Source organism: Zonotrichia leucophrys, chromosome 4, assembly GCF_028769735.1.
Source record: "Zonotrichia leucophrys gambelii isolate GWCS_2022_RI chromosome 4, RI_Zleu_2.0, whole genome shotgun sequence".
NCBI lineage: Eukaryota > Metazoa > Chordata > Aves > Passeriformes > Passerellidae > Zonotrichia > Zonotrichia leucophrys.
In genome coordinates, this window is record NC_088173.1 from 50106323 (window position 1) to 50115812 (window position 9490).

Sequence of the window (9490 nt, forward strand, 5' to 3'; positions counted from 1 at the left end):
TTTCACCCCTCTGCTGTAATTTAACTAAAGATGATGTTACCAGTGTGCCTAATTGTACTCAGCCTCACAAAGGTCTTGCCCTGATGATTTTGAGGTTCCACAGCTTGTCACATAAAAAAAGCAGTGCCTCACACTGGTTTTAATTGTGCTGCATTTTGACTGGACTTATTGTTATGTTTTATTATATATTTACTTTTACTTAAATTTTCTATATCTGACATATGCTTCAAATACTTAATGAAAGAAGCAAAAATAACCTTCTAATTCACCAACAAAGTCATCTCCCAGAATTAATCAGTAAAAGCCATTTTCAAGTAAAATGATACCACATTGCCAGAATGACAAGCACAGAATTGCCTCACAGAACTGAATAAGAGAAACCTCATGTAGACTTTCTACTGTGAATCATCCTTTTTTTAATTATTTTTAGCTAGAGGCTAAAGATAGGGTGATTCATCCTATTCTGAAATTGTTTTATGTTTCAATACACTACAACTTTGTTTTCTGCAACATCTTTTAAGCAATACTGGGAGAGCAGAATAAGATTTAAATCAGTCCCAGTAGAAGAGAAAAACAAGTCTGGGGACAAAAGGAGGCATTTTCCATCTGAGATTTAAGAAGGAGTGGAGCAGCAATGAGGCAATGAGGCAGTTTTACAAAAAAAATCACTCTCAAGGCAACCAAAATTAATCTGTTTAAAAAAAACCCTCAAGGTTTCTGAAGACAGAGAGAGAAATGGTCAGTATTAGGTGAAAAAGAGGAAATTGGGAGATATGCACTTCACAAACAGTGAGGCCCTGGGAGCTGTTCCTTCACCAGCTTGTGATGTGGACAGGCCATAGCAAGAAATGAGCAGGATAAGTCAGGTTTGGGAGAGCATCTCTTGCCCAAAATGAGGATATCTGGCTTTGAGACTTGTAGCAAGGAAGCTGAAACAAACCCACACGTTTTCTTGCCCAGACAGCCTGAGTGACTGCGGGTAGCCACTAGCTGTGACTAATGCCACAGAGATTCTTACCAGTGCCAACACCAGGCAGGTCCTGCTTCCTACAGCAGGTCCCACATGGTTGGCACTGAAGGCACTCACTCAGGTACCTCTTACCTACAAATTCAGGAGGAAAATATTGCCTGTACATTTAATTCTCAGAGCCTTGGGTGAACTAATGTATTTGGTGAAGTCATGCCAGGAAAACTGCTTGCCAGCCTTTTTAGTGTAAAGAACTGTCTTGAGCTCCTGGCTGCCCTCACAGGCAGTTTTGCAGCATATAAACAACAACAAGAACACCGGTGAGGAACAAGGCATTAATGAGGTCAAGCTTTCAGGTTATTTACTTCCCTCCTAGGTAATGGGCCATCAAAATATAAATCACCCCACCCTAGCTTCAAAACACCAACATGCAGCACTAAGGTGGGGCAACCCAAGGGCATTCCCTCCCTGCTGTTTTCTTAACAAAATATTATTCTTGATCTGTGCCCAAGCAAGAGCAGTTGGGCACAGAAACAATGTCTACAAGACCCACCTCAAAGAAAATCTTGATTGCTGCTTTATGTCTTGAAGCTCTCAGGGGTCAGGGATTATGGGCAGCTTCCCTGTGTGCCAGCTTTTTTCATTTCTAAGAGGCAACTGAGCTTTATCCTGCATTGCCGTGCACTCTATAAAGCAGCCAAGAAACAAAAAGGATGAGGTCTATTTTTTAAAATTGATATGATATATTTTAAATTTACTTAGATTTCTAAAGCAAATCAAGTGCTTTGACATTTGCAAGGCTGCTTGTTATGGAAGCAGTATCCAAAAGGAAACAAGCTCATTCTCTTGTGCCAAGCTAAGTTAGAGAATGTGACCTCCTGGTGATTACTCTTAGCTCCTAAGTAAATCCACCAAACCTTTCCCCTGAGCCTCACATCTCCCTAAATCTCAGCCTTGGCAAGGAAGGACTATGCAAGTATTTTGTAAAATCTTTTGTAAGAAGACCACATGGGTTTTGAATGGGAAGCCCTCAAGTCATTTAATAATTTAGAAATAATATGACAATAATTTAGAAATAATATGACAATTTGTCTTTCGAGTTACTTCCTACCGTATCCTCTTGATGAAATGAAGGCTGTACGCCTTCACAATTTTCCATTTAGACAGAATTCCACCAGTTTAATCAAAGTGAAACATTAGGTACTGTTATGGTCCTTATACCTTCAGATTTCCTTACTGATAACCCACATACTATCCGTTAACCCATTGCATCATTCACAAGAATAAACAACCTGGGCTCTGCATACAGGAAGCTGAACAAAAAGGAAATAGACAATATTAGTTTTCATGTGCATATTTTCACCTCTCAGAGATCAGACTGACATATTTTTAGATCAAGGTAGTCCTTCAGATGTACCTGTTAAGTTCCCTATGGATACAAAAGGGCACTTCCTGTTTTTAAAGTTTCAGCCTTTTTCATTTAAACCACCATTACCTCACTCCCACTGAAGGATGGAAGCGATGGTCCATGAGGGTAGCAAAAGTCAGATTTATGCCCCATTCACAGCTATCATCTGTACTGCAATATTAAGGGTTAGGTGCTTGTGTAATGCCAAAGATCAGCACCTCATGTGTTCAAATGTACACAATGGAAGGGGCAATGGACAATATACCCATTTACTTGGGGACACAGACTACAAAATCCAGATTTTTTTACTTAATAAGGAAGTCTTTCCTCAATTTCAGTAAAAAGAAGGTGTTTAATACTCTGCTCAGCAGAGGTGGAAGCCCTTCCAGACTTTAGTTTAGCTCCTCACTTCAGTCACAGAACCACATACCCTCTTTCAAGTACATAGGAAAGTCCTCAAGTCCTTCAAGTCCTCTTTCAAGGTACATAGGAAAAGGACTCAGTGAACTCCTTCCCAATGGAAGATGCAAACAATTATTCATGAGCAACAAATTAACAATGAGAAATCGTGGACTTTGTCCCTGCCAGAAAAGAATGAATGTGATTTAGCGTAACCAGAGAATCCATAATCAAACCAGTTTTATCACTCTGAGTGTCCCAGTTCCAGCAAAGATGGAGTTGCCTTTTTTTCACAGCAGTGCCATTGGGGCTGTTGGTTAGATTTGTAAAATCTTTTGTAAGAAGATTTCTCACACTCACAAACACACCAGTGCTTTGTCTGTGGCCGAACAATTCTTGCACAGCACCAAGGCTCTCCAGAAGGCAATTTGCTGCACACTTAATTTTGGTCATAGAAATAAAGACTGATTTTTCAGACCCTCCAATAAACTTTAGTGGGATTGAATCACATTACTTGGTCCCTAAGTTATTTCAGGGGCTGTTTATGAAATATGCCACTGATTTTTGCTGAAATTGTTGCAAAAAAAGATTGTGACTGATACGTTTGTTCTCAAATTCTTTTAAAGATTATCTTTCAGTGAATCAATACAGGCAGAAGAACATTGCTTGGGGCACTTTGTGGGAGAATTCCTTGAAATGTAGTGGACAGCAGGCTGAACAGTGAGTCAGTGGAGCTGCTGGGAAGGTCAGGAATAGTAGTGCTGTCCCAGGGGTAGGGAGCAGTGCTCCATACAACATCCAGCCCCAGGTGTGCTGGGCAGAAGCTGCCTTCCCAAGGCCCTCTGTGTGCATGCACTTGTTTGACCTCAACCCCACAGAAATCATTAACCTTCCCCCTGAGAAAGCCCAAGAAGATATCTTGTTCCCAAAAGTGAAGGTCCTTTGTGCAGCAGCTATTTTTCCCTCTGCTTTCCATGCCACCTCAGGAACTTGTACTTTGAACACCTCCCTCTTTTCCGATAAAACAGTTTCCCTTAGCTCTAAGATTGTCACTCTCAGGATGCTGAGTGGAAACAGTGTCCTCTGCAAACAAACCCACAACACAGAGACAATGAAATATTGTCCCTCCACAGCACTGGACAGGAGATAGCTTTTAAAGATGCTTCTGCATTGTTTTTTCACTGTAGCTCTGGTCTAAGTCAGCCACAAAGAGAGAAGAGGTGACAGGAAAGTGAAGCAGCTGAACTTACAGGTGTAGGGAGTCTCCACCTATCTCTCAGCAGAATATCTGTATTATTATTTTCTGGGGCTAAGTGTACTCAGAGCTGCTGACACTATTCACAAGTCCACTAGAGAGCAGCTATGCCTCACACTCAGCAAGGCTGTGTTTTAATTCGTTTCTCTGACATTTATTGCACTTCACTCAAATGACTAATCAGCCCTGGGAAGCTTTCTCAGTACTAGAGTGAGAGGCAACAGAGGTGTGCATTCAGCTGCTCTGATTTATGCACGGATATGTGAATCTCCACCCTGGCACTGAGCTGCTCTTGTTCATTGCACAGTGTCATTCTTGAAGAAATCTTGGCTCATAGGAGAAGAAAAGTAAATCAACACCCTGGAGGTGCAAGCTCCCTTGAATCCCTTCAGTAAGGAATGTGCAGATTTCTTGGAAGAAGTCCAGGGCAAGAGGCAGCCAAAGGGACTGTCATTCCAGGCAATGGATAAAATGGGAACAGAAAAAAATAGCTAAATAAGGCTCTTTTACCCCATTTTCACTAGGTGCAATAAAGTGCTGTGTAGGTCTAAAGAACAATAAGGCACAGCAGTCCACAGCAACCCATATTAGGCCATTTTCCACTAACTTATGGACGATTTTAAGTAACCTGAAGATTGATTTACACTAATGAGAAGACAATGTATTGTATGAAATACAACTTTATACAGAGAAGACAATCTAATGTACAAAATACTGGCTTCTCATGACCATCCTCTCAGTCTTAATAAAAACATTGAAGTTTTCTTTCTTTAAATATCAAGGAGTAGCATAAATATAATGATCGTTTGAATTCCAAAAGTTTCACTACTTTTCTTTTTGTAAGAGAAAAAGGAAACTACCTGTCCAAACAGGTGGCAATCCAGATTCCCTAGCCCAGTAAGTTAATGAAAATTGTCCTGGCCCTGTTAGAAGCAGACAAAAATTATGAAGGCAGAAGTTCTTTTACCTTCAACCTGCAATATCCCTGCCCCTTATGAACTGCCTTGAAGTGCCTGGGTATTTCTACTTTAGCACACTGGCTTACTGACCTTCTTTTTCTATATCAGATCACTTCACCCTCCTGCATCAAGCAGGAAGGACAAGAACCAACCTCAGGCTTTTTATACTGAAGGTCTGATTTTACTTGTGTCCTTTTCCTTTGCCCACCATTTTCTGTAATACTGGTTACTCACTGTATATAACTCTGGCACTGTTTGTCACCTGTGAAAAAACAAAAATTTTTCAGAGCATGTGTACTGAAACATAAAGATCTAAGAAAGCACAGAGAATGACTACAAATGTTAGACTGATCATCTAAACAAGGAGAGCATCTTTTTAATTTGACAGAAACCATACAAAATGGCATAAAACACACTGCAACTATTGAGATGAAGAAGAAAAAAAAAGCTCACTGCAGGTTGGATATTCTGCTTTAAACAATGAAGAAAGGTTGATTTCCTAGCTTTTAAAACTATTTCAAATAAAACTCCATAATTAAATATAATTAATGGACAACTGAAATGATCATATGAAAGCATCAGCACAGAATATTTTTATATTTCTAGTTATTTATTAGCTTTGACACAAATCGAACTTAATAAAAACAATCAGGATATGATGAACAGAGCTGAGAGGGGAAGTGTGCACTGAACTAGGTCTAGCAATAAAGGAGAAAACAATGCAGCTCAGACAATGAGTAAGGAGAGCTTCCATGGCACATGATTATATCACAGGGTAGAACCGTTTCATCTCTGCTCAATTTAAAGGCAATTTAAAGCAAACGGTGACATTTCTCTCAGTGTGGCCAAATCAGTCGTGGAGAGGGCAATGGCAAGGAAAAGACACAAAAAAAAATCTTCAGGGTCTGTTGCTTCTCTACCATACTCTGCATTTTTCACAGCACATTCTTTAACCTTTCCTTGCAGATCCAGCACAAACAGTGTTTGAAAGCGCATCAGCCTCCTTTGATCTCCGGGTATTGTTTTGGAAATTACATCTTTGTCTCCTTTTTTCTGAGATTCTCGTGAGCTTTCCTGTCCTCAGGTTAAATGTTTCCACTTCCCTTCACATTTTTGCCCTTTGTGCAGCAGTATCAAGTACAAGCTTTTTGCAGCCTTTGGAGTGCCATCAGCATCTCTTCTGATTTTTCAGCTGTGCCCTCAACATAGGGGTTCAAAACTGCAGCAGGAGAGATTTAAGAGATGCAGCTGTCCTGGGAGGCTCAGCTACCAAGCAGAAGAGGCATTGACAGGGTTTTTCCATAGGTTGAATAACAAAGTAGTTGTGTAATCTTTATTATAGTCAGAAGAGGAGAATTCAGGAGTGGAAACTGAGCTATATGGGAATGAATGATGAATCCTATTGCTTCTGAGTAAAATCTGGGTGCTTCAGAAGAGAGCTAATCCTTGCTTATCTGCCATATATTGCAGTGATAATGGGGAAAATGTGATTTTCAAAAGCTACCATTGCTCTGGCCTAGGATCTTCAGTGCCTCCTTGTTTGCCTTTTGGTTTCCCACGAGATAGCTCAGAGAAACAGGACTGTCCTGCTCAAGGAACAGGTATCAATTGTAAAGTGTGCAAGAAGCTCATAAGTAACAGGCAAGCAAAATGTCCTTAACCAGAAGAGTACTTTTAGAGACCAGTTTTACTATTTTCTTGTATATTCACTGACAGATGCAGACATCATATTTGCTGTCTCCAATTTATGAAAAGAAAACACAAGCAGGACAAGATACCTTAATTTGCCAGTCAAACATACAATGTTAGAGTAACATTTTAAATTTTTTTCCTTGAAAAGGAACAAGTCTCCAGGATGGACCAATGAGATAGTAATGAGGAATTAAAATTTATGGTCTTCTATCGATGTTTTGATATGGAAATTACTGAAAATTATTAAGATGAATCTTGCAGTCATCCCTCTGAAATAGCTAAGTGGGTGATCACACTTTCAATCTTTATTCACAAAGAATGCTTTGACTAATGTTTTCAGACAGATTTTGGTACTCCCACAAACACACTGAGTCGTTGTTTCTTTTCACACAAATAGTAATTTCACTTACATATCAGCAAGAAACTTTGTTTTATTAACTTGAATGTTACTTCTCTTCTCCTTTGTTTTCAATCCAGAGGTCTTCGCTCATTTTTAATTCATTCCCATGGGTTCACTCAGAGGGAATGGTGAACATGTTTCTGGGAACTTGCCTGAAAGAGGCAAAACTGTTGTTGGTGAAAATTCCAAAGTTTGGGCAGTCACTGCTGCCAACAGTGAAGGGAATGGGCTTTGCCAATATTAGAGGTTCAGGTGTCCTGTATTGCTGCAGCTCAGCTTTCTGGGGAGTTACAGGATGGGAGGCACTCACCAGAGCAGAAGGGGAGGAGTAAAGGCTCATACAGGTGGTCCATGGCTCTCCTGGCTCCAGTTAAGTGATGATTCTGTCATCCTGAGAATCAGTTCACTGAATGCAGTGTGGAACTCAACTACAGAAGGAAAAACACCCAAGTGATCAAGTGGCCCACTGTGTTTTGTTGGAACTGCTACTGCTTCTGCTACAGCTCCTTCTGTCTTACTTTTAGATTCTTTAGTCTTGGTTTTTAAAAATTTATTTATTTAGACCACCTTTTCAGACTAGAGATACTGCTGGTGACCTTAAATGGTACCAGCACTATCGTTTACTCTTAATTATTTTACTAAGCTGTTTGGGGTTTTTAAAATCAAATTCTCAGGTGGAAGATTTTTATTTTATAATTCCTCTGTCATTTTCCACAGTTACTTACTCTATTTGTCTCCACACTTAAGAAAACGCTTTCCTCTCGCATCTGGCTCTCTGTATTTAATTTAAAATTTCCTTCCTCAACCTTAATCATAGCCAAGAATATCTCGACTTGTCTCACTTTTTGAGGTCAAAAATGCTCACAATGCATCTTAAAACATTTCCATTACCATTTCTACTGAATGCAAGGAAAATATGTTGACTTCATTAAAACAAAAAGAATAAAATTGAACCAGAGATAATTTTCATAAATTAGATGTACAGATTTCACAGCTCAGAAACAAGGATGTCGAATGTGTCCAGCCTATACAGCCTCCTACACAGAAACCACAAGGTTTCAACGACAAGTCAGTGAAACCACAGCATTCAGCTTTTTATCCAAGACAAGCTCTACCCACCGGGTGCTGCTGCCTTGGTGTGCTGACTGCTCACACAATAGTTTTTCCAAGGTTCACTAAAGGTGCTGACCTGTGAAGAGAAATGAAACTCATTATGCAAACAACTCTGCTATATAGCTTCTCAAATCTGTATGTGTGTGCACATAACAGATATATCTGCAGGCACAGGCACACGCATCCATCCCTGCATTAGATACAGCTACTTACAGATGAAGAGACATCTGGAAAAAAAAGAAAAAACAAGAAAGACTGTTTTTACAATGTTACTAGCTTATCTGTTAAGCTAAGTTACCTCAGCATTCTTCAGCCTCCTGTAAACAATTAAACAGCAGATCTAGTAATGAAGTTAGAAGTATAACTAAGTGCATTTCATCACCAGAGCAATTAATGTATGAGAAACAGAAGAGTATTCCCATTTAAGAGAATTTCAGACAAGTATAGCTACTTCTGCATCAGGGCTTTTATTGATGTAACTGCCTGAAAACTAACAACAAATCCTGCCTGAACAACACCATACCTTCAAGAGTCCTAAATGTGCAGAGTTAAGATTCCCCTAAACACTCTTCCATAAAACAGTTCTGCCAGAATCATGAAATGGTGTCTGCACTGGCACCAAATTGCTGTTCCTGGAATGATGCTCCCAAGTGGGAGCCACTGGCCCTCTCAGCCTCATGTGCTAAGGAGGCACTTGTTGCATAGCAGATCACAGTTGTGCTCAGTAGTAGAGCAGTAGGAGGGGAGTGTCAGGCTTCTAGCAGCTCATTTCTATTTGCAAATTTGTCAGGTGTGCTAAGGAGAAAATAGGGTTTATAGTGAAATGATTGCAATCAAAACAAAGCTAAACAAGCGATCTCTCAAAGCCTTTGCAAGAAGGATTTCACTGTATTGACCCAAGGCCCTTGTAACAGAGGCTCCTCAGATTGTGACAAACTGTGACAGAGAGTAGCAGTGACCTGAAGTAGAAATTTCTTTAAATGGCTTTGGTGCTGAAGAAAGCACCTGGATTTGTACTCCCTGAGAACTGCAGACATGGCTTCTGCCTCAGCCTTCACTTCAGCTATGCAGGGTGACACAGCAAAGCCTCCCCTCTGCTGCAGGGGCTGAAGTACAGCACATCTGGAGGCTGATCCAGTGGCCTGCAGCACACACAGCCATGGTGCTCAGGGCAAGCTGAGGAGCTGCTGTGCAAGCAAGGACTTGGAGTCACGCCAAAGGGATCCAGACCACATCCTCCCGTGCAATGTCACACTGCTCCTCTGTCCTCACTACTTCTTGCTGTGCCAGAGGTGCC

General features: G+C 40.5%; 1 long non-coding RNA gene across 1 annotated transcript; it reads right to left on the minus strand.

Moving 5' to 3' along the window:
* Nucleotides 1-7384: 7384 nt before the first annotated feature.
* On the minus strand, nt 7385-9490 carry LOC135447446 (uncharacterized). The gene is made up of 3 exons (XR_010440133.1): nt 9199-9490; nt 8200-8269; nt 7385-7508 (listed from the first exon to the last, which is right to left on the minus strand). It is a non-coding gene; the product is annotated as an uncharacterized LOC135447446 (long non-coding RNA).